Genomic DNA, 20,087 nt, shown 5'->3' with positions numbered 1-20,087 from the left:
AGCCTTTTTCGAAGGCTCACGTTTAATTTCCTCGGCGGGCTACAGTATCAATATGCTCCGCTTACTGTTCTTACAAAACGCACTTCAAGCACCAATCGCTGTTATCTGCATCCAACATGGAGGCCACGCGTCCATACGCCGCCGCTGCTTTCAGGAACAGGAGGTTAATGGGATGGACGACCTTCCTGTCTTACCAGCCAGCGTAGCAGTTTGGACACCAACTCGGAAGCAGAGAGTTTATGCCGTGAAAAAAACATGTGTCGCAAAACATTGAGCTGGCATCAAAGCACCGAATAACCGAAAATATCACTTTTGGAATACAGAAGTCATATCCATGTGTTTGATGTGGATGATTTCCAAGTCCAGGCACAAGAGCTGTTTGCTACATTTATACAAAATAACCAGTTCTACGTTCATTCTAAACACAATAAAACAACCCACGAGCTGGGAACCAAAATGTACGTTTTCTCTTGACAAGGTCATTGGGAGAGCAAATTAATTACTGAATTTAAATCCAGTGATGGTAAAGTAGAGTGTTTTTTTCAATGTAAGACATGTATGTATGTATGAATGTATGTATGTATTTATGTATGTATGTATGTGTGTGTGTTTTGGGGCAGTAACCAATGTTTAAAACATGCACAGCAAAGGAGAGCAGCTAGTAGTGAATTAGGACGACAACGAGCAACTTAGGGAGAAAATGGTGGACATGAGGGAGGCAGGGTGTAAACAGAACGGGAGGAGGTGTGTGTGTGTGTGTGTGTGTGTGTGTGTGTGTGTGTGTGTGTGTGTGTGTGTGTGTGTGTGTGTGTGTGTGTGTGTGTGTGTGTGTGTGTGTGTGTGCGTGTGCGTGTGCGTGTGCGTGTGCGTGTGCATGCGTGCGGTGATGGTAACGATGAAAGGAGGCTGAGGCGTGGGCAGCCATATAATGATGATTGCTTCAATTTGCCAGGACCGCGGTTAACATTGAAATGGGGAGATACGGGGAAGGCAAAGGCAAAGGGGAGCTGGGAGGACGGGGGAGGCAGGAGCTTCCTCACACTGCGTTTTTATGCTTCCACGGTAAAGTAGAGAAAAGAAAAAAAATGCAGACAATCCAGGGATGAACAACGGTGGGATGGAACAGAAGACTTGACGGCGGCACTTATGTAAAATTCTGAGCTATTTGTACATAATTTGAGTAATTCTTTCCGAGGGGACTTTTAGGCTCAAAACGTTTATATTTGCAACTGCTTTTCAGTGAATAACATTTTTTTCTTATTATAACCATAATAAGCCTGTTTTAAATTGCATTTGAACCTTTTTATCTCTGTCTTTTTGTCTATTTTTCGGGTTTTATTCCTAAGTGTAGAGGAACAGTCTCACTGAGTTTCTAGTTGAATCCCAAAGACCAAAGTGGATGTGGGTTTGAGTTTTTCCATGTTTAAGTGAGTAGGTTTTTAGATTTTAATTTCTATCCTTCACTCTTCTTAGCTTTTATGAGTATCTTACTCTTACGAGTAAGATACACTTATCTTACTTTTCTGAAATGTAAAGCTCTTTGAATTTCCTTTGTGTATGTACATCACATTACCTTCCATTGCCTTTATACATGTATTTCCAAGCCAATACCTCACTTTTTGTGAACTATATCAATGTTTAACGCCTGCCGGCACAGTTTGTTTCCACTAAAACTTCTCACACCTTAAGTTCAATGAAGTTTGAGCATTCTACCTATACCAGGCCACCCACCCTTTTGGCTTCAGCAACGCCGGTTGGCGCATCAAAGGCGAAATTTCACACCAAAACCAGCTCACGGCGCCGACGGACGAGCACTTCTACTTCTGTAAATTGGGGTCCATTAAACATCACTTTGATACTTTTCTCTCCGGGAGAGAAGCTGAGAGGAGCCTCTGTCCGTTTAAATCAGCAGTGGACGCTCTCAGCAGACGAGGAGGCTTGTGGAGAGAAGTTGCGGCCGGCCAACGAGGAAGGAAGGACGGGGGGACGGAAGGAAATAGAAGAAGAAAAAGAAGAAGACGACGACGACGAGGACGCCCCCTCGACAGAACGGCGGAGATGAGGGCCCCGGAGAAGAGTGGGGGTGGGGGCTTGGGGGGGGTGCAAACACTCAGCAGACGGGAAGAAAGGAGAGATGAGGAGCAAAGAGTAGGAGGAGGAGACGCGGTGTGTGAGTACACAGAGCGTGCTATTGACTGAAGACTTTCCTGTTAATTGCATATTCCCTGTGATTGCACTGTGGATTGCTGGGCTGAATGACAATCTCTCCCTCTCTCTCTCTCTCTCTCTCTCTCTCTCTCTCTCTCTCTCTCTCTCTGTCTCCTGTTCCTTTCGTTCGCTCGCTTCTTCAGACCAGGGGGAAGACGGGAGCCAGAGATATCCACCGGCGGAGAGGGGGACAAGGACTGCCGCTGACATTATGAGGATTCAGAGGAAACAGACAAACCAGAAATGTCACTGATCAATGGAACTGGTGTGTGAGCCGCCTCTGCATGATAGCGGGGGGGAGATACGGTGTGTGTGTGTGTGTGTGTGTGCGCGCGCGTGTTGTGTGTGTGCGTGTGTGTGCGCGCGTGTGCGGGGCAGTGGGGCACTCGTCCATCAACGGGGGAAACGCCGCGGTTCAAGCGCCCGTGTCGGCGAGCGTCCACCCTCCTAAAGCGTCTTTGAACGCCGGGACGAATGTTTTCCAGCTTCAGGGACGCCGAGCGGCTGAGCGACGCCGATCGATCGATGTCAGATCGGCCCCAAAAAGCGGAGCGGCGAGAGACACAGCCGTACTGTTATTTAATGAGAAACAAAAGTGACGAGATGCAATTATCGGAGTGTAATAGAAACAAGTCTGCGGACGGTCGGGGAATTTCAATTATTCAAGACAAGTCAACAGCTTAATTATATAAACATCTGCTTGTGAGGGGGCGTGGCGCTCTCAGCGAAAAAAAAAAAGCTGTTCAACCGTCGGAATCCGCGTGTATTTCCACCGTTCGCCGTGCCAGCTCCGTTTAAACTCAGGTCCTAGAGTGAATGGAAAAGTACTCTAAATCCTTAATCTGATGGAGGACACACACACACACACACACACACACACACACACACACACACACACACACACACACACACACACACACACACACACACACACTTTCATCAGTCACATTGCTACATCCAATAAATTACATGTTGACGATAAGGGAGCTGCATGTGGTCAGGCAGTCTGCTAATAATGTTAATATAAAGATTCACAGTTCTGATTTTTGGCTTAAAAACGGCCCGATGCGAGGGAATGCGGCCGCTCTGTCCGTTTTGTACACGAGTCGATGGCGCGGTCACATTTACCAACTCTCACAAAGAGACGCTTGGAACACGGACGAACACGCGCATACAAACAAACGCAAGTCAAAATAAACGTCCTGATCGAGCGATATGTACGCAAGGCAAAAATCCTCCTTTGTCTTCGGGTTCGGTCAAAAACGCCACGGCACGCATCCCAAGTGGGAGAGGTATCGATAAATCTTCTTTTTTTTTTTCTTTTTTTTTCTCCTTCCTCCTCCCAAGCAGCTGGAGGGTAAAATAAGTTCGCGCAGAGTTTAAAATGTTTGACCCGCTGGTAAAAGTATTCGACACTTAATCAAACATTACGTGACCCAGGAGTAATGCTCGCTTGAAAGTATTTGACCCATATTAAAAAGCATCTTCACCGCGCGCTGATACCTGTCTGCCCTCCAGTCAATCGAAACGGAAAACACACACACGCGCTCGCGCACACACACACGCGCGCATATAGACTTGTCCCAAACATCAATTTCAATTCTCTAGTTAGGGAGTGGACCAGAAGAGAGCCTTTCATCTGTTTGGCGGTCTCACTCTTCCTCTACACTGCCATCTGCTATCGATCTCATTATAACAAAAATCTCTCTCTCTCTCTCTCTCTCTCTCCCTCTCTCTCTCTCTCTCTCTCTCTCCCTCTAAAGTTTGGACTCCAGACAGACAGGGATCGCGTTCCCTTTACAGAACAGACGTTTGTGGACCGGCTTCATATAAAAGTGATGAGGCACCTGAATTAAATATCGCTGGTAAAGACGCACCGTTTGAGGTTGCCCTGCGAAATAAATAACGACTCCGAATGGCCAGTCTTTCTCTCCATGGGAGACGGGGAAAATGCAGCAGGGAAAACAAGGCAACGCAGCGCGGCACAAAGACGAGCGTTAAAGCGTTGACGTCGGCTCTACGACTGTGCGCGTGGGCGGGCGTCACAAAGCGTCAGGGAAGCGCGACGCGATCCAGCGCGGAAAAAACCCGTTGGAGGCCGCCGCCGCTTGGACACTCCAGGGCGCCGCCACACGGGGGGAGCCGGCGCAATTACGATTTCGGGGGCCAATCGGAGAGGGTCGAGTCGTATAAGGCGTCTGAGAAAGGGGGGGGGGGATATCAGCAAAGCACCTGAGCGAGCGGAGTCGATGCGCGCCGAGATGAAAGTCTGCTCCTTCATTTCACGTCTTCTCATCTGGCTTTGGAAAAAATTGGTCTAATCTTTCGCCAAAAGCAGCTGAAAGATTTTGAGGAGGAGCGTGTGGGGGGGAGAATAAAAGTGCTTTCGGTAGCGGATAAATATTGTGTGCACTTAAGGGAACGAGTCCAAACATCTTCCCCATACACACGAAAAGCAAAGGATTATGACATTGTCATTTAATTTGGGGGCCACCGGGGCCCCCTCTACGTCACCGGGACCAATTTTCGAAGCCGGCATTAATAACTGAAAAGACTAAATATAAATAAAATAACAGGCGCCAAGATTAAACTTAGACCGAGACCAAAAATAGAGACATCGCGACTGCTTCAAAAGCCGGAGCTGAAACACAAGGACAATAGAGCGGCTTCTTTTTTAGGATGAGTGGAGGTGAAAACGAAAAAAAAAAAAAAAAAGAAAAAAAAAAAAAGTCGTAAATCAACAGCGGGACGTGAATAGGACGGAATAAAGCCGGCAGCCTGTTCCCTAACGTAAACAGGCAGATATTTGATGAAAAAAAAAAATTCTGTTCTGTTTATTTTAGTCCGAGAGGGACGGCAAACCACAACGCAAAAAAAAAACAAAATAGAAAAGCGGGTTTAAAATGATCGGTCGGTTGGACCGGGGAAGGTTTAGGCAGAGAACGAAACCACACCATCCAACCACGCAGCAGGGGGCCTCACGTGTAAAGGCACAATTTATGAACTGACGCCATTTGATTAAACAGAAATTCAAGATTCAAGATTCAAGATTCAAGATTTTTATTTGTCACATACATATACATACTTACATACATATATGCAGTGAAATGTAATGCAACGCACCCGGTGATAGCACACAATAAGTCCTAGGAAAAAGTACAAAAATAAAATTAAAATCTGCCGACGGCTGAGGGCTTGCGTCTCACCTCTAATAACATTCGCTGCCCAACGAGTGCTAAAAAGAAGAAAAACAAGCTTAAAATGTGAAGGACTGGACAGGTGGAGTCGGAGCAGGTGAGTTGTTCCTTTGACATCAACATCATCACCACCACATCAAGGCTGCGTGAGTGAAAACCGACTCAATCATGTTCCAACCAAAAGTTAACTTTTTCGTAGCAAAAAAAAAAAATCATAATAATAAATAAATTGCATCTCGGCCTTTCGGAGCCACTGAGCTTCGGACCAGAATCGACAAATCGCGGCATACAGGCGTAAATGAAACCTGCTTCAAAGGCCATGAGGCCGCCGCAGAGCCGACGCGCTGGAGTGCTTATTTCTTTTTCCTCGCTCCGTCGTCGTCGTCTCTCAAAACGTCCGACGGCTTTCGGGGGAAAGAACAGTCGCGCTGGGTAGATTCTCCCCTGAAGACGGATGATTTAAATGAGGAGCTCGACGGTCAAAAAAAAAAAAAAAAAACAACCTCTCCCCGTTCACTCCCCGGCGCTCATTTCTCGGCGCTCACGCCGTCCGGAAGCCGAGCGTTTGATTCATACTCGAGCTCCACTTCGGTCCCGCAGCCTCCATTTGTCTTCCCCCAAAAACAAAAACAATTGCAGGCAAATGGCAGTATAACACAGCGTGGACAGTTTTTACCCGAATATATTCATCAAATCACTAACATACGTTTTTTTCCTTACTCTGTACATCTGAATCTCGTATTGGTCAGGGGGATATGGGCATATGCCTCTGATTTCTCTTCCTGCCTGTAAAAACATGTACATATTCAATATGTGTGATTTATAACATAAATATTAGGGAATATTTATGGAAATGATAATAAGCCTTTTAGAACGAGGGACAGCCTGAATCCTAATTGTGCAGCTCAAATTGGCTTATGGAGCTCAAACAACCAAACCAAACATTACTGGAATTCAAAAGGAGGAAAACTTAATTTAATTCCATTCTTTCCTTTTCCTTTTCCATCTCTCTCCCCTCTCCCTCTCTCTCTCTCTCTCTCTCTCGTGGCAGATGTGGGGGTGTTGAGGAACAAGCTATTCTATTTTTACTTTTTTTTTCTCCTCCGCCTATTGACTCCATTCAAGCGCGCTTTGCTGATAAAGTTCAAGGATTTAATTAAAATATTCTGTTCTTTATAGTAAGTAAATAGATAGCGAAGTTACTAAATTTCCATTTTTATCTTGTATACGTACAGATGGAAAATGTAGCCTAATTCATTGCAGTCCCCAGTACTTATGATTATTTTTTTGGGCTGAAATGTCCAATTTTGCCGAAATATTATTTGATTAATTAAACACACTCTCGACTTTGACAACTAATCATCTTCACTGCACTGCAACTCTTTATTTGTTTTCTGTATTGTATCATAGTTTCAGTTTCGGCGTTGACAGCTCACGGTTTGGTAGATGGTATTTAATAAACAATAACGGCCAGTCTTCTGTAGTGACATCAACACGTCCAGGCTTGCAATCAGACCCGGCTCCCGAGCCAAATTGTAGATGTGGAATTAGAAAAAATTTAAATAAAGGAGCTTCTAATAAAATAAAAACAATTAAAATCAAGGTATCCAAGGGTTGAACCAAACCACACAAAGTGCGTACCGTTGAACAAACCTCGTGTCATGAACACAGGAAGCCTCAGCACCTTCAACCATCAGGTCGACATGTCCAAGCACAGAATTTCATACACGGAACTCTAACTAACTACCCTCCCATCAGCAATTTAAAAAGCTTTCATCGTCATCTTTAATTCATATCCACATTTTTAAAAACAGCTCAGGTGACGGATGCATATAGTACGGAACCGCTGGATGCCTGTTTCAGAAAACCTCTGATCGAGTGGAAGTCAACGGGAAAAAGAAGAATCTCGAAAAAACAAAGTCACGTCAACCAGTTGTAAACCAAGACAAATATTTATTTTCTTTTTTTTTATACTTTTCACAATTTGGTGATGTTTTACAGTCTAAACCCCCTGGCAGCCCATCACCCCACCACCCTCAGGGCTCCGGTGTCAAGTCCCGAGTCACATTGCAAATCCTCCCCCCCCCCCCACCCCCCCGACGTGTCCCTCCCCGTGGACCTGAGGACCCTCGGCTCCGCTGCACCTGAGCCGTGGAGCTCCCTGAGAGCCACAGCAGGGACCTTGAACATTTCTTAAAAGAGGCTCAAAAACCGGTGCGTCAACCTGGCCTGCATTTTTTCTCCATCCAAGTGTCCTTGGATTGCAGGAAGAGCATGAAATGCTTATAAATAAAATATATCATCACCATCATCATCATCATCATTATTAATATTATTATTAGCTTTGATTTTATTATTATTATTATTATTATTATTATTTTTATTATTATTAATAATCTTCTTGGCGTTTTTCGGGCTACAAGGGTCTGGTACACAGCAGCCGCAGTACGTACAGACATGGTTGAGGTCTCGTTAGAACCGGGACGTTTCAGACATCTCGTCGTTTGAGTTTTAACCAAATCAATCTATGATTGAGCAGGGATTAGTGGAAAAACAAAAAATCGACAGGAAGTAGCAGGCGTTTTACGGATTGAATTTGTGGAGCAGAGTGCGTTGTGACCTCATCATCCAATTCGTTATATATTTGCCCATTGTGGCTGTGGGCGTGCATTCACATCGTGCGAGGTGCGTGGTGTAGACTCCATTGGTCTGTAGGGGTTGCAAACTGTGCGTGTTTATGTCTGTGTGTGTGTGTGTGTGTGTGTGTGTGTGTGTGCGTGTGTGTGTGTGTGTATCATCTTACCAGCTTGATGTCGGCGGGGCTTTTCGTTTGATATTTTATCTCTTTTGCCCTTTTTGTAAATAAACACCTTCTGTTCGCATGGAACCCGGTGTCAGATGTGCTGTTGTGTCCCTCCTTATTTTGCGGCTTTGGAGCCAGTCGTAAAAAACACAAACTGTAGGAGTCGACAATGGTCAAAAACATATTCCCTGTTTGTGTCCTCGCACATGGAGTTCGCTTGCAGCTCCAGCGCAACGGGTCTGAATCGTGTCCGTTTTATTTTAGTTTAAAATGTTGAAATCTCTCTGAGGGACATGCAGTGTTTAGACCATTTGAATGGAAACTTGTTGTCGGGAACTTCTACAGGGAGTGATTTCCTTCCACAGAGACACCGTGAGGCAGGACTCTGTGGACTACAGGTAGTAGACGCAGACGGCTACATTATCATTTTTAGGATGAAGTCACAACGCGCAACAAGCGTATTGGCTTGTTAATTCTGTCGTCACCAGGACTCACCGCTTCATTAAGTCAGTCGATGCTGCGTTCAATGGAAACTCGGAATACTGTAACTCGTTTGAGTGGTTAGTTAGTTAGTTCCTCCCGTTCCTTCTGGAACATTGGGCGACGAGCCCCCACCAGAATGGCTTCTTCTCGTCGTTTCCGTAACATGCTTTTTTGAGTAGTAACGCTGACGTAAAGACAAGCGGCAGCACAAACGGATTCTACGCTCCATGGGAACGCCAACATTTGTAATTGGTGTCGATACGAGGTGACGGTGTGTTTTACGGGAACTCTGAAAACTGTAATTGGCGTCTAACGCGACTAACCCCGCGTATCGCCGCCTGCGGCAATATTTATTAATATTATATGTGTGCACATATCGCACGTTGGATGATCAAATTTTGCTTCCAAATCCGATTCAACCACCAAGGAACTTTGATAAATGCCGCAACCCAATCCCTTAAAAAATGTTCGGGGACCGAGTTCGTTTCTCCGCGCGGCCCCCGGTGCCGACTCGGAATGATAATGCGGCGGATCCAAGCGGGCGTTTGGAGTGGTGGTGGCGGCAGGCGGCCTCGCGCGACGCCACGGTGAGGGGGGGGGGGGGGGGGTTTACCGGCCTTGAACCGCCAAAAAACACGGGGGTTTTTTTCTAGCTCCCCAGCGAGGGCCTGATTAAGGTTGGGCTCGGTAAAACTATTGTAGTCGAACACCGGGGCTTCTGGGAAATCACTCCCAGTCAAGTGAAATAGTTGGTGGTGGCGGCGGAGAAAAGAGAGAGAGAGAGAGAGAGAGAGAGAGAGAGAGAGAGAGAGAGAGAAAAAAATGGCAGACGCAAAATATATAAGACGCACGGAGATAAAAGTGCGGGGGGGGGGGGGGGGAGACAGAAAGGCTGCCCAGAGCAGCGGAGGGAACCAGAGCGAAGGGACCAGAAAGTACGAAGGTAAATTGACTTTGAGGAGGTTAAACTCTGTGTCTATACCCAGAAGAGACTTATTATGATAAGAAGAAGAGAGGAGACGGAGGGAGAGAGGAGACGCCGATTTCATTAAGAGGCGAGGAAGGAGGCGCGCGCGCACGGGGGAGGGAGGGAGGGAGGGGAGGCGTGTTGCTTTCTTACCTGCGTTGTCAGACAAGCTAATTAAGTTAGCGGCTAATTAGCTTGTTTTGATTCACCAAGTCACCTTGACCTTAGATCGGGCCTGTTAGTAAGGAATACACTGTCTCACACGCGCACACACACACACACACACACACACACGCACGCACGCACGCACGCACACACACACACACACCTGGGATTGCTTGAGTATCTAGCAGACAATTGTATTGGATCTGTGTGTAGTGGGAATCAGATGTAATGAAATTAATCAAGTCCCTCCTTCGCCTTTTAGGGTTTTTTTTTGTCCCCCATTCCGGCCCCCATTCCTCTCTATCTCCTAGACGAAAACAAAGTGTCGAATTACTCCAATAACTGTATAATAACTTTATAGATCAGAAACTGATTCTGCCTTATTGCGGCCGCGATCAGATTAGGCGTCGCTGTCATCCGAGATGCCGTATCCTCCATTAAGATAAGGATCGTATGAATTCGACGAGGAAAGGGAGAAAAAATAGCAAGCGAGGCAATTATGTTCTTTTTCCACACTTAATTTATGTTCATGTGCAGACGCTGGGAAAGACGCTGCAGAGCATGCGGACACTTCCAAAGTGGCACCTCAGCCTTCAGGATATTTTACATCGATCAGACACAACATTAAAACCACAGGTGAAGTGAATAACATTGCTCATCTCGTTCCAATGGCACCTGTCAAGGGGTGGGATATATTAGGCAGCAAGTGAACAGTCAGTTCTTGAAGTTGATGTGTTGGAAGCAGGAAAAATGGACAAGCATAAGGATCTGAGCCACTTTGACAAGGACCACATTGTGATGGCTAGACGGCTGGGTCAGAGAATCTCCAAAACAGCAGGTCTTGTGGAGTGTTCCCGGTATGCAGTGGTTAGTACCTACCAAAAGTGGTCCAAGGAAGGACATCCGAGGAACCAGCGACGGGGTCATGGGCGCCCATTGATGCGTGTGGGAACCGTAACCCATCTGGTCCGATTCCCACAGAAGAGATACTGTGGCACAAATTTCTGAAAAATGTCACTTCCGGCTTTGATGGAAAGGGATGCACTGTGTGTCAGAACACACAGTGCATCGCAGCTCGCAGACCGGCCAGAGTGCCCATGCTGCCAACGCTCTTCTGGTCATTCAGTTCTCCAAAGGAGAGTTCCCTGTTGTTATATCTCAATGGATCCCCACTCATGATTGAAGGTTCAGGAACTGGAATTCTGCTGGCATTTAAAGTGGCTGCCAGCCCCTTAACGAGCTCTGCCGTACTTTAATTTGGGGAGGTGGTCACAGCTTGTGGTACGGGAGGCACATACAGGGACAGAGGATGGATCTCATGTTCTACTATGTCTTTCCGCTCTTCTTCCATGGCCTTTTTACTTGATCGTATACCTGCGGACCCGTTTTCGCTTGTGCTGGGCTAAGGCCTTTTACCGCCCAAACGCTGCAGCTTTCTCCGTTTTGTTCCTTCCGAGGTTCGTAGAGCCGTGTGCTCTTCTTCCGGGCCGAGCTGTAATTTTCGCTTCCTCTTCCTCTCTCTTTCTCTCTCTCTCTCTCTCTCTCCGGTATTCCTCGTTTCACCTCTTCCCCGATCGAAGCATCGCTTTAGGGCGGCTGCCTCTTGATCAGCTGCCTCCCTTTTAGCTTCTGCTTCCAGGCGCTCGATTTCCGATTGTTCTCCTTCTCGTTCTTGTAACACTTTCAGAACAGCTTGGCACGCAGCGGCGTTGGTGGCGGCGTCGGCGGCGTCGTTTCGCGGAAGACCCGCTCCAGTGCTCCGAGGCGCCTTTCGAGACAGAAGTGACAGAACTGAACAGGTGCTGGAGCTGAAGGTGCTGAGCCTGCTTCCGGCCGCTCTTTGCTCTTCTCCTTCTGGAATCCTTCCATCTGGTCGACTGAAGGCTCTGGATACAATGAACTGAGAGCTCTCTCTGTACGCACATCCGCTCTTGGACGCGTGTCCTGGTCTGGGGTTGAGACTTTCGCGTAGTTCATTGTAAACACGCTGGACATGTGCAAAAAGGCTCATGACATCACCGATGATGTCATTAAGCAGGTCATCCGATAGCGGCTCCGTTGATTGTGATAAGGGCTGCCGAGAAGATTTGACTTGTTTTAAATATAGTCAAACCTCCGTTGAAGTGCTTTAATTTGTTCGCCTTGCATGTCTCCACCCGTCTCTGCTAGAGTTGCGATTCTTTGACTTCCTCTTGCTGGGCTTCAGCACCACCCGCTTGACCTTCTTCAGGTCGGTCTTGGGAATTTGCACCATCCGTAACATTGTCCCTTACCTGGCTTGTTGGCTCTAATATTCTTGAATCACTGCTTTAAATTGACCCGTTTTATAAATTATTGAAATGATAGTTATTGAGCCCTCTATCAACACTTACTCAAATGTAAATGTCACTTAAACGTCACTACTTTAAAGCTTAAACAAATCAAATGTTTTGATTTTCTATCACAATATTTCAAAAGACTTTAAAATGCATTTAGAAAATTGAAAATGGGCAAAAAATGGCTTAATTCCACTTTGAATATTATTAAATGTGTCCATATATGGCAAGCTTCAATTAAATTACATGAGCAAACAAGTCAAAACATTTACCCCTCACACATCCACAGTAGAACTCATTTGGCAAACCTTTACAAAGCCCTCTTCTTCGACCACTCTCGACTTATTAGTGTTTGAGTTCTTTACGGCTTTGTCTTAAAAACGTTGCTCTATAAAACTGTGCGTCTTCTTATTTCTTCACCTGTGTGTCTGTGGTGCGTGTTTTTGACTCATCTGCCTGTCACTTGATGACCGCTCCGTGCGCCGTAGACACGTCGTGATAAGCCTCCGCACAGCATGTGGAATAACATTTACCAAAGTAAATACGGACAAAACAAAAAACCTTGTTGGTTGCATGTTAGGAACAAGGAAATAGCTTTTGAGTCTTATTTATATTATTATTAATAAAGTCTGTTGTGGCCGGCATCAACTTTTCACCGGCACATATGCAACGTCCGTGCTTGTCACTTGGAGTCAGGATGTGCGCGTAACTTTAAACTCAGCCTTCAATATAATAGTCGAATAACTTGTATCAAATGAAATAATGTTTAAATAACAACAACTTCGACTGCAACTTCTCAAGGTTGACATAGATCTGAGAAAAAGTAGACAAATTATATCAATGACGTAAACAATATAACGGCAACAGTTACATCACTGACCTACAGAGTCCAGAATGCTGCAGCAGTCCCTCATTCAGTCTCATTGTCTCCATGGAAATAAACTTTTCTTTGAAATTAACAACACAAAACGCTTCGTGATTTAACATAAAAACAAAGACAATAACAACTACAACAACAGTGACACTGAGGGCAAGACATGGTTCCACGTAAACAACATCGAGATTTCCTCTGCGGTGTCGGCGGCGGAGGGGAGCTGTCCGTGGTTCTGACTGCAGTGGGAACACAGTGTTTCTTCTGATGCACTCTGTCTCGAAGAAAAACGGAAGGACGCGATTGTGTGGCGAGAAAAACCACGACGGAAGGCTGCGGAAGTGCAGAGGGGGAGCGAGGGGAAGTAGCAGAGGGCAGCTATGTTTCCCCTCCTGCATCCCCACTTGTCTCGTCCTCAGCCGGACGCACTTGACCCGCAAGTTCTTCCATTTGCACACATTCCTGTAAGGTCCAACCCAATGTTCTGCGCTATTTTCCGCAATCAGTTCAGGCCCATTTGTCAAGCTTTGTAATTTGCTGACGGCGTGTCGTACAAATGTACATATTTGCCGACCTCCTTTTCCAATCTTGTCGCCCTACGCACGATTCGAATTTTGGAGAGGGGCACCTTAGCTCCTCTGCGTCCCACGCAAGGACCGGAAATACCTTGGCCGTAGCTCCGGCGACGTTGTGACGCCTGACCATAAATTGGCCTTTACACTCATGCAATGTTTTTTTCTGTTTTTGTTTTTTTTCATAAGTGGATTAATAAGCGTTGTTTTGTTTTTCCGTAGGTTCTCTTTGTGCATCATGTAGGTGCTTCTTTGTGGAGGTGTTGCTCGGCAACCGCACGAAACACCACTTTAAATTTAAAGTGAGTGTGGAGGCACAGCGTGGCGATCCAGTCTTCTTTCTGACTGGATGTGGAAGCATGGATCCCGTTGTCATTTCTGAGGGCTGTTTACTTTTCCACTTGCTTGGACGGGATGATTCTGCAAACTCAAGAGTAGGAAAAACTCAAAACAGCACATGATGCAGAAGCACAGCGTTTTAGGAATTAATCCACGAGTTTAGGGAATATTATTATATTATATATTATTATTATTATTATTATATTATTATACTCCACTTCAGAGAAAAGAAAACGTGTAGTAAATCACTGTCATTAAGCCAACCGGTTTTAAACACTGGAGCCTCACACTTCTCACACTGGAAATGCCAAGAAATGCTTTGACGTCAACTCTAAATGAACACTTCGTGACAGTTTACAATTTCTTCCCTTTTGTTAAAACAGAGATCATTTTCTCCATGAGAGCAGATTCCTGACAGATTGACACATGTCATGTCAGACATTTCAATATTGGGATCTTGAAAATAGAAGACGTCCAATCTTCACGGAATTTTACTCAAAACAAATGATACTTCTGTGGTTTTATGACTGACAGAAAGTCAGCCAAGGGAAATAAAGATTGCATTTGATTTAGTTTAAAATGAATATTGAACAAAAATGTTTGTTTCTGAAATGGAAAAACATATTGGCCCTAAAGCACCCAGACCAAAACACATGCTACTAGACAAAGCCCCCCCTCCTACATACACACACACACACACACACACACACACACACACACACACACACACACACACACACACACACAAACACACACACGCTCTTCTTGCATGCCAGTGTTTTACAGCCCTGTGGTTTTATTTGATATGGATGAGTTTTCCGGTCACGACTGAGAATAGATACACGGCATTGAATGTTGTGGCAGAATGCAGGTTTGAGTTGCATTTTCAGGCTACGGGGTTTGTTTATTTCGGTCATTTTCAAATATTTCAAAGACAAATAGGTCTCTTTGGGAAATAACTGAAGAATCTCCTGATGCAATGAGACACAGTTGGACGTTCACATGCAAGCTGTTCAGTGCTGCCGTGCTGAAGGTATTACTAGGCACGCACAAAACAACTTTTTGTCTAGTTTTGTTACGTACATTTGGGGCTGATCTGCCAGTTTTACTTTAGCCCCGCCAAAGTAACTTAACCATAGGAATTAGTGGAAATGCAAAAAAAGTGCTTCCTAAATCCAGCCCAGTTAAACTGTTCGGAATGATCAAGTCCTGATTACATTTTTCCATCAGATACCAGAGTGATCCCACTTCAATACACTCAATTACCGCTGCACCTCCACTTCCCCAGCTCCGACGCACAGCGCTCTGTGATGCAGCGTTGAGCCTCATCAACAGCTCAAGTTTTGCTCTGCCTTCATTTTTTCTCTCTTTCTCCCTCTCCCCCTCTCCTTCATCTCCAGCTCCTTTCCTGTCCTCCTCCCATTTTCCTGGTCTTCATTTACGCTCATTGTAAAAATAAAACAAGGTACATGTTTTAGTTTGATTACATCTTTAAGCCTCAAAGACTCTCCCAAACCGTATTTTGCTTTTTAAAAGCGTCATGTCGAATCATAATTAAAAAAAAATTCCCGCAACCCAAAAAATGTTCAGTAAACTACCAAACAGTATCTCTTCACTTCTCCCCTCATAGAAAATGCACGGTTTCACAAAATGTAAATTAGACAGCACACCCCCGTTCTCTAATTACAATGACAAACATAAGTCCCTTCGTTGGTATTACGATCATCAATGCAATCATAATAGATAAAATCCAACCATTTGTGGGGGAAAACTTGAGGTAAATTGTTTAAATTCCTGACTCTGAATTGTATCCTAATAGGGGGTAATCTGCCTTATCTGGTTTGTTGTCTTTTATTATTCACAACTATTAAGCAACTGTCACTGTAACGCACTAACTCGTTGGCTTCCTAAAGGTGCATTAGAAAGGCTCCTGATATTTGCATAACGCACCATAATTGGTTCAGACTTGCAAGCCAAGATTTGAGACGTCAGAAAAAAAAAAACATGTTGGTAGTTTGTGTGGAGGCAACAGCAACGACAGACGTATGACCTTGTGTAGGGGCAGGAGACACCATGCTTCACTTACAGCCACGGGGTCAGCTGACTGTTTTCTAGGCAGCGTGAGCATCATATTTAGGTCGTATCATGTCTTCAGCGTGATCGGTGGTGTGTCTGCGAAAGCTGCTGGATTCAAATATCCACTGAGGAAAGAATCATAGTTAAACTTGAAGTGAAACTGTAAGAAGCAATTTCAAGAATAAATACTAAAACAGCAGAAAATAAAAGTCCCTCATTCATCATTCGATTTAAGTGAATGTCAGTCAATATCAGACGTGCAGATTATTGTTAAAGTCAAAGTACATAACATCAAGGTCTCTCGTTGCGGTCAGATGAGACACGCTCCATCCCTAAAGGTTAGGGTCGGCATTTTCCAAACCGGTCCCTAAAAGGCTGGCTCACATCACTTCTAAGTGTTCACAGCCAGGTACAGTAGTACGGGAGTAGAGTAAAAGCACCCCGTTACTTTCCCTCCCCGAACAATGGATTAAATGCGAGTACTCTTAAAGTAGCATTGGAAAGATGAGTCCGAAGTGAGGGACGGACGGAGAGAAAACGCGGTCGAAAATGAAGGCGGCGTTGCGAGGTATTTTTTCCGGCAGACGAGTCTTTTCCCCGTTGCGAGATCATGCTCGGCCCCGTTTGTTTACACATGGCCCGCGTGTAATATCCAGGAAAGCTCGGGCGACGGCAACTGAAGCAGCTCGGCTCTCCGGAGTCGTAGCTCTTGAGAGGAAGTCTGGAAAGTAGGTGCAGCGTGGGCGGAAAGGTTCAAGAGAGCCAGAGAGCGCGGTCATTTCACCCACCCACGCCGGCGTCGGAGTCGAACCCATTCAAATTCAATTATTCGGGAGTTTTTGGAGGCGCTGGTGGAGCTACTCATTTTGTCAATGAAAGTGCATTCATTCATAATTACTTAATTGGAGAAAGAACCGACAGGGCTTTGTTTGTTTGTTTCGAGTGATCCCAAACTCAGGATATAAGAAACACACGTGTGCCCGTCTCAGACAGATTCATCACATTTGGTTGGAGAAGACGGGGAGAAGGTTGTTTTGAAAGGCAACGTTCTGTTCATTAAACGACTTGAAAAAGAACCCTGGCTTTCCCCTTGATGCATGCACAAAAAATAATGCCAAACAAGGAAAGAGGACAAGACAAACACAGTCAGAGAGAGGTGAGTTAAACGAGAGAACAAAGCAGAATGGAGCAGCCGATGCCATCTGGCTTGTTATTCCTCGTTACAGCTGTTCAACACACACACACACACGCGCGCGCGCGCACACACACACGCACGCGCACGCACACACACGCGCACACACACACACACACACACACACACACGCGTGGTGTGTCCTCCGTCATTGCAGGACAATCTTCTAATTTGCTTCTGCCCAGAGATTTACAGAAAGTGAGCCATGTCACTTTGGGACTTAATGGAATTGTGAATGACAGAGTGAAGTGACAGGGTAAGACCAAACCCAAACTGAGTTTGTGCATTTATTAGTGGAGGGGAACAGAAATAGGCATGTCCTCCGTCTGTCCTCGTAAAACTGAATTTGTAACTGAACTGAGGTCATGGCGCGGCCCGCAACTCTACTCACACTCGCGCTGATTAGAATAAAAAGGGAAGGGCGAGCGATCGGTTTTAAAAAGAGATCAATCACTTCTCGGACAAGTTCCGACGGCCAAACACACCCGGCTACGGACCTTAATGTTCTCTTTATGGAACAAAAACTTTGGAACTCACCACCCAGACATCCCTCAGAAGATGTAGACTTAGATATTAAGACCCTAAGTTTATTGACTTTTTCTTCTTTTTCCATTGACTTCCACGCAGCAGCTAGTGGCCATGAGCTGAACTGCAGTTTAAAACACTTCCCGCCGTTGGCTTCAACACACGACTGGGACGGGCGCCGCTTGTTTCCCGTGGTTCGTTTGTTGGCGAACCTGACCAAATCGGTAATCTGTAAAGCTTAATATGACAAGGGACATGATGCGGTGGACTATAGTCAAAATGTGAAATAGTTCACCATTCCAGTCAATAGGCTGGTGGGCAGTATGAATTTTTTAACATCCTCCATTTGCATTTTTCAGCAGCAACAGTATCTTTATATATGCAGCATGGGATATAAACACAACTCAGATTGAAATGCTACAGTTTGTTTTATAGTTTTTGGTAAATACTGGGGAGGATGAAAAGCGGCGTGTGGCATTTTTCTTCATTTATTATGTTTTCATTTCAATGCCGCTCTTGTCGTAGAAAAATGACTTTGAAACCCGTTGAAAGGAAAACTCTTTATTTTTGTTATTCACTCCCGGAGGACCTCCAGTTCCTTTCAATTCAAGACCTTGCATTGTGAAATCCAACAACCCCCACCCACCCCACCCCCCGCCGTGAATTGTGTCTCATCTCTGAAAAAAGGGTTGTGACGCAGCAAGTGATCGAATCAGCTCCACCGAGATAAAAAGGTCAGCTACGCGAGACTGCAAGAAATTTAATCTGGGGGGGGAAAAAAACAAAAAAAAAACTTGAAAATAGTCGAGAACTGTGTGTATGAGGTTATTCAGAAAGTCAGTACAAGTGAAGGAATAACACAAATAAAAAATAAAAAACAAATGCAGAATTTGGATGCTGTCCACCCTTAATGGAGACATTTAACATCTTTCTTCATTTTTAGAAAACAAGATTTTGGGGCTGTTTTTAAGACCATACCATAAAATCACAAGACAAGATTATTTAGTTTGTTTTATGCATTTTTACCAAGCCGAAAAATTCTCACCCTATTGGCAAGCATTGCAAACATCGTGGATGGGAAGTGGATTTTGCCTGGAGGTCATCGTCACACTTCATCTAAGAGTTAAAAACAACAAAGGCTTGTTTTGTCGAATGATTTTGTACAAATAAATAAATAAATAAATGAGTCCCTTAAACCAGTCATAAGTGGTGGCTGAAGGACTGCGTTCAACTGAAATAAATACCCTGCATGTCCAAACAATTGAACCAACTGAGTACAGAGAACGCGCGCCGTGTTTTTCCTGATCGCCTCGGCAACCGTTCATGCTCTCTCCTGGTTTAAGACCCAAAACCGGGTCGACATTTAAATTGTATTACATCGTTCGCTAACTAATAAGCCTCTGTTCCCTCCTCGTTAATCAATCGCGTATTTCCTTTTCTCCAATTGCTTTTTTCTTTGTTTGCCCCCCCCCCCCATCGGGTGAGGTTCACATTAAAATCCTTTTCAATTACACGCGGTTCCGTGCAAGGCCCTTGTGAGGATGAGTCAGAGGGAGGGCTCTTCACATTTCCTTCACCAGTTCGCGAGCCTGCGTCGCTTTTGCCGCTTTGCGGCCGACAGATTGTTCGCGGCGCCGGGCCCCACCGCTCCATGAGCATCTGCAACAGGTTGTTATTATCGCCGCCGTGCCCACATGGCTCGCTAATCATGATCGGGCGTCGGACATCTAAATTTGCCCAAAAACAAAGAGAACGTTTGGCCGGGGAGCGCGTTGAGCGCGGCGTTCACCTTGCATGGAGTCAGGGGAACGCTGTACACAGCCACACAGCGAAGGAAACATAATATCATTGAATTTTACTGAAGACGGCATTAAAAGCTCTGTTATCCTGTCAGAAATAACACTCCTGATAATGAAGGAAGACGTGTCGAATCACTGATGTCTTAAATCGTTTGAAAATCTGACACACACGTCCGGTAAATGTGCCGGACATATTGTTTGCCTCTTTTTAGGGAAAATTCTTAAAAATAAGTAATACATTTGGCAGGCAAGTTACATCCTCCCTTGTGATCGCCGTCCGTTTTTTAACTTCACTCACCTGGTGGTGGAGGGCGTTTCCACAATGATGACCACGTGGCCGAGTTATTACGGTCTGGCAGAATATCTTGCTGAGAGCGCATGACGGATGGAAATATGGACATATATATTTTATATTGCTGGTGCCAATTTTCTTTTTACACAAAAATAAACATTCATTTATATTTACTTTTACCAACAAGACTATGAAACTGATTAATATTTATAAAATATATACAGTAATACCTTTCTGTAATATTGTACCCTTATCTGTCTGTTTTGTGTATTGTTAAATTCGA

This window comes from Zeus faber (assembly GCF_960531495.2).
Source record: "Zeus faber genome assembly, chromosome: 3".
Lineage (NCBI taxonomy): Eukaryota > Metazoa > Chordata > Actinopteri > Zeiformes > Zeidae > Zeus > Zeus faber.
The sequence above is the reverse complement of the archived record's forward strand: the minus strand, read 5'-3'. Positions refer to the sequence as shown.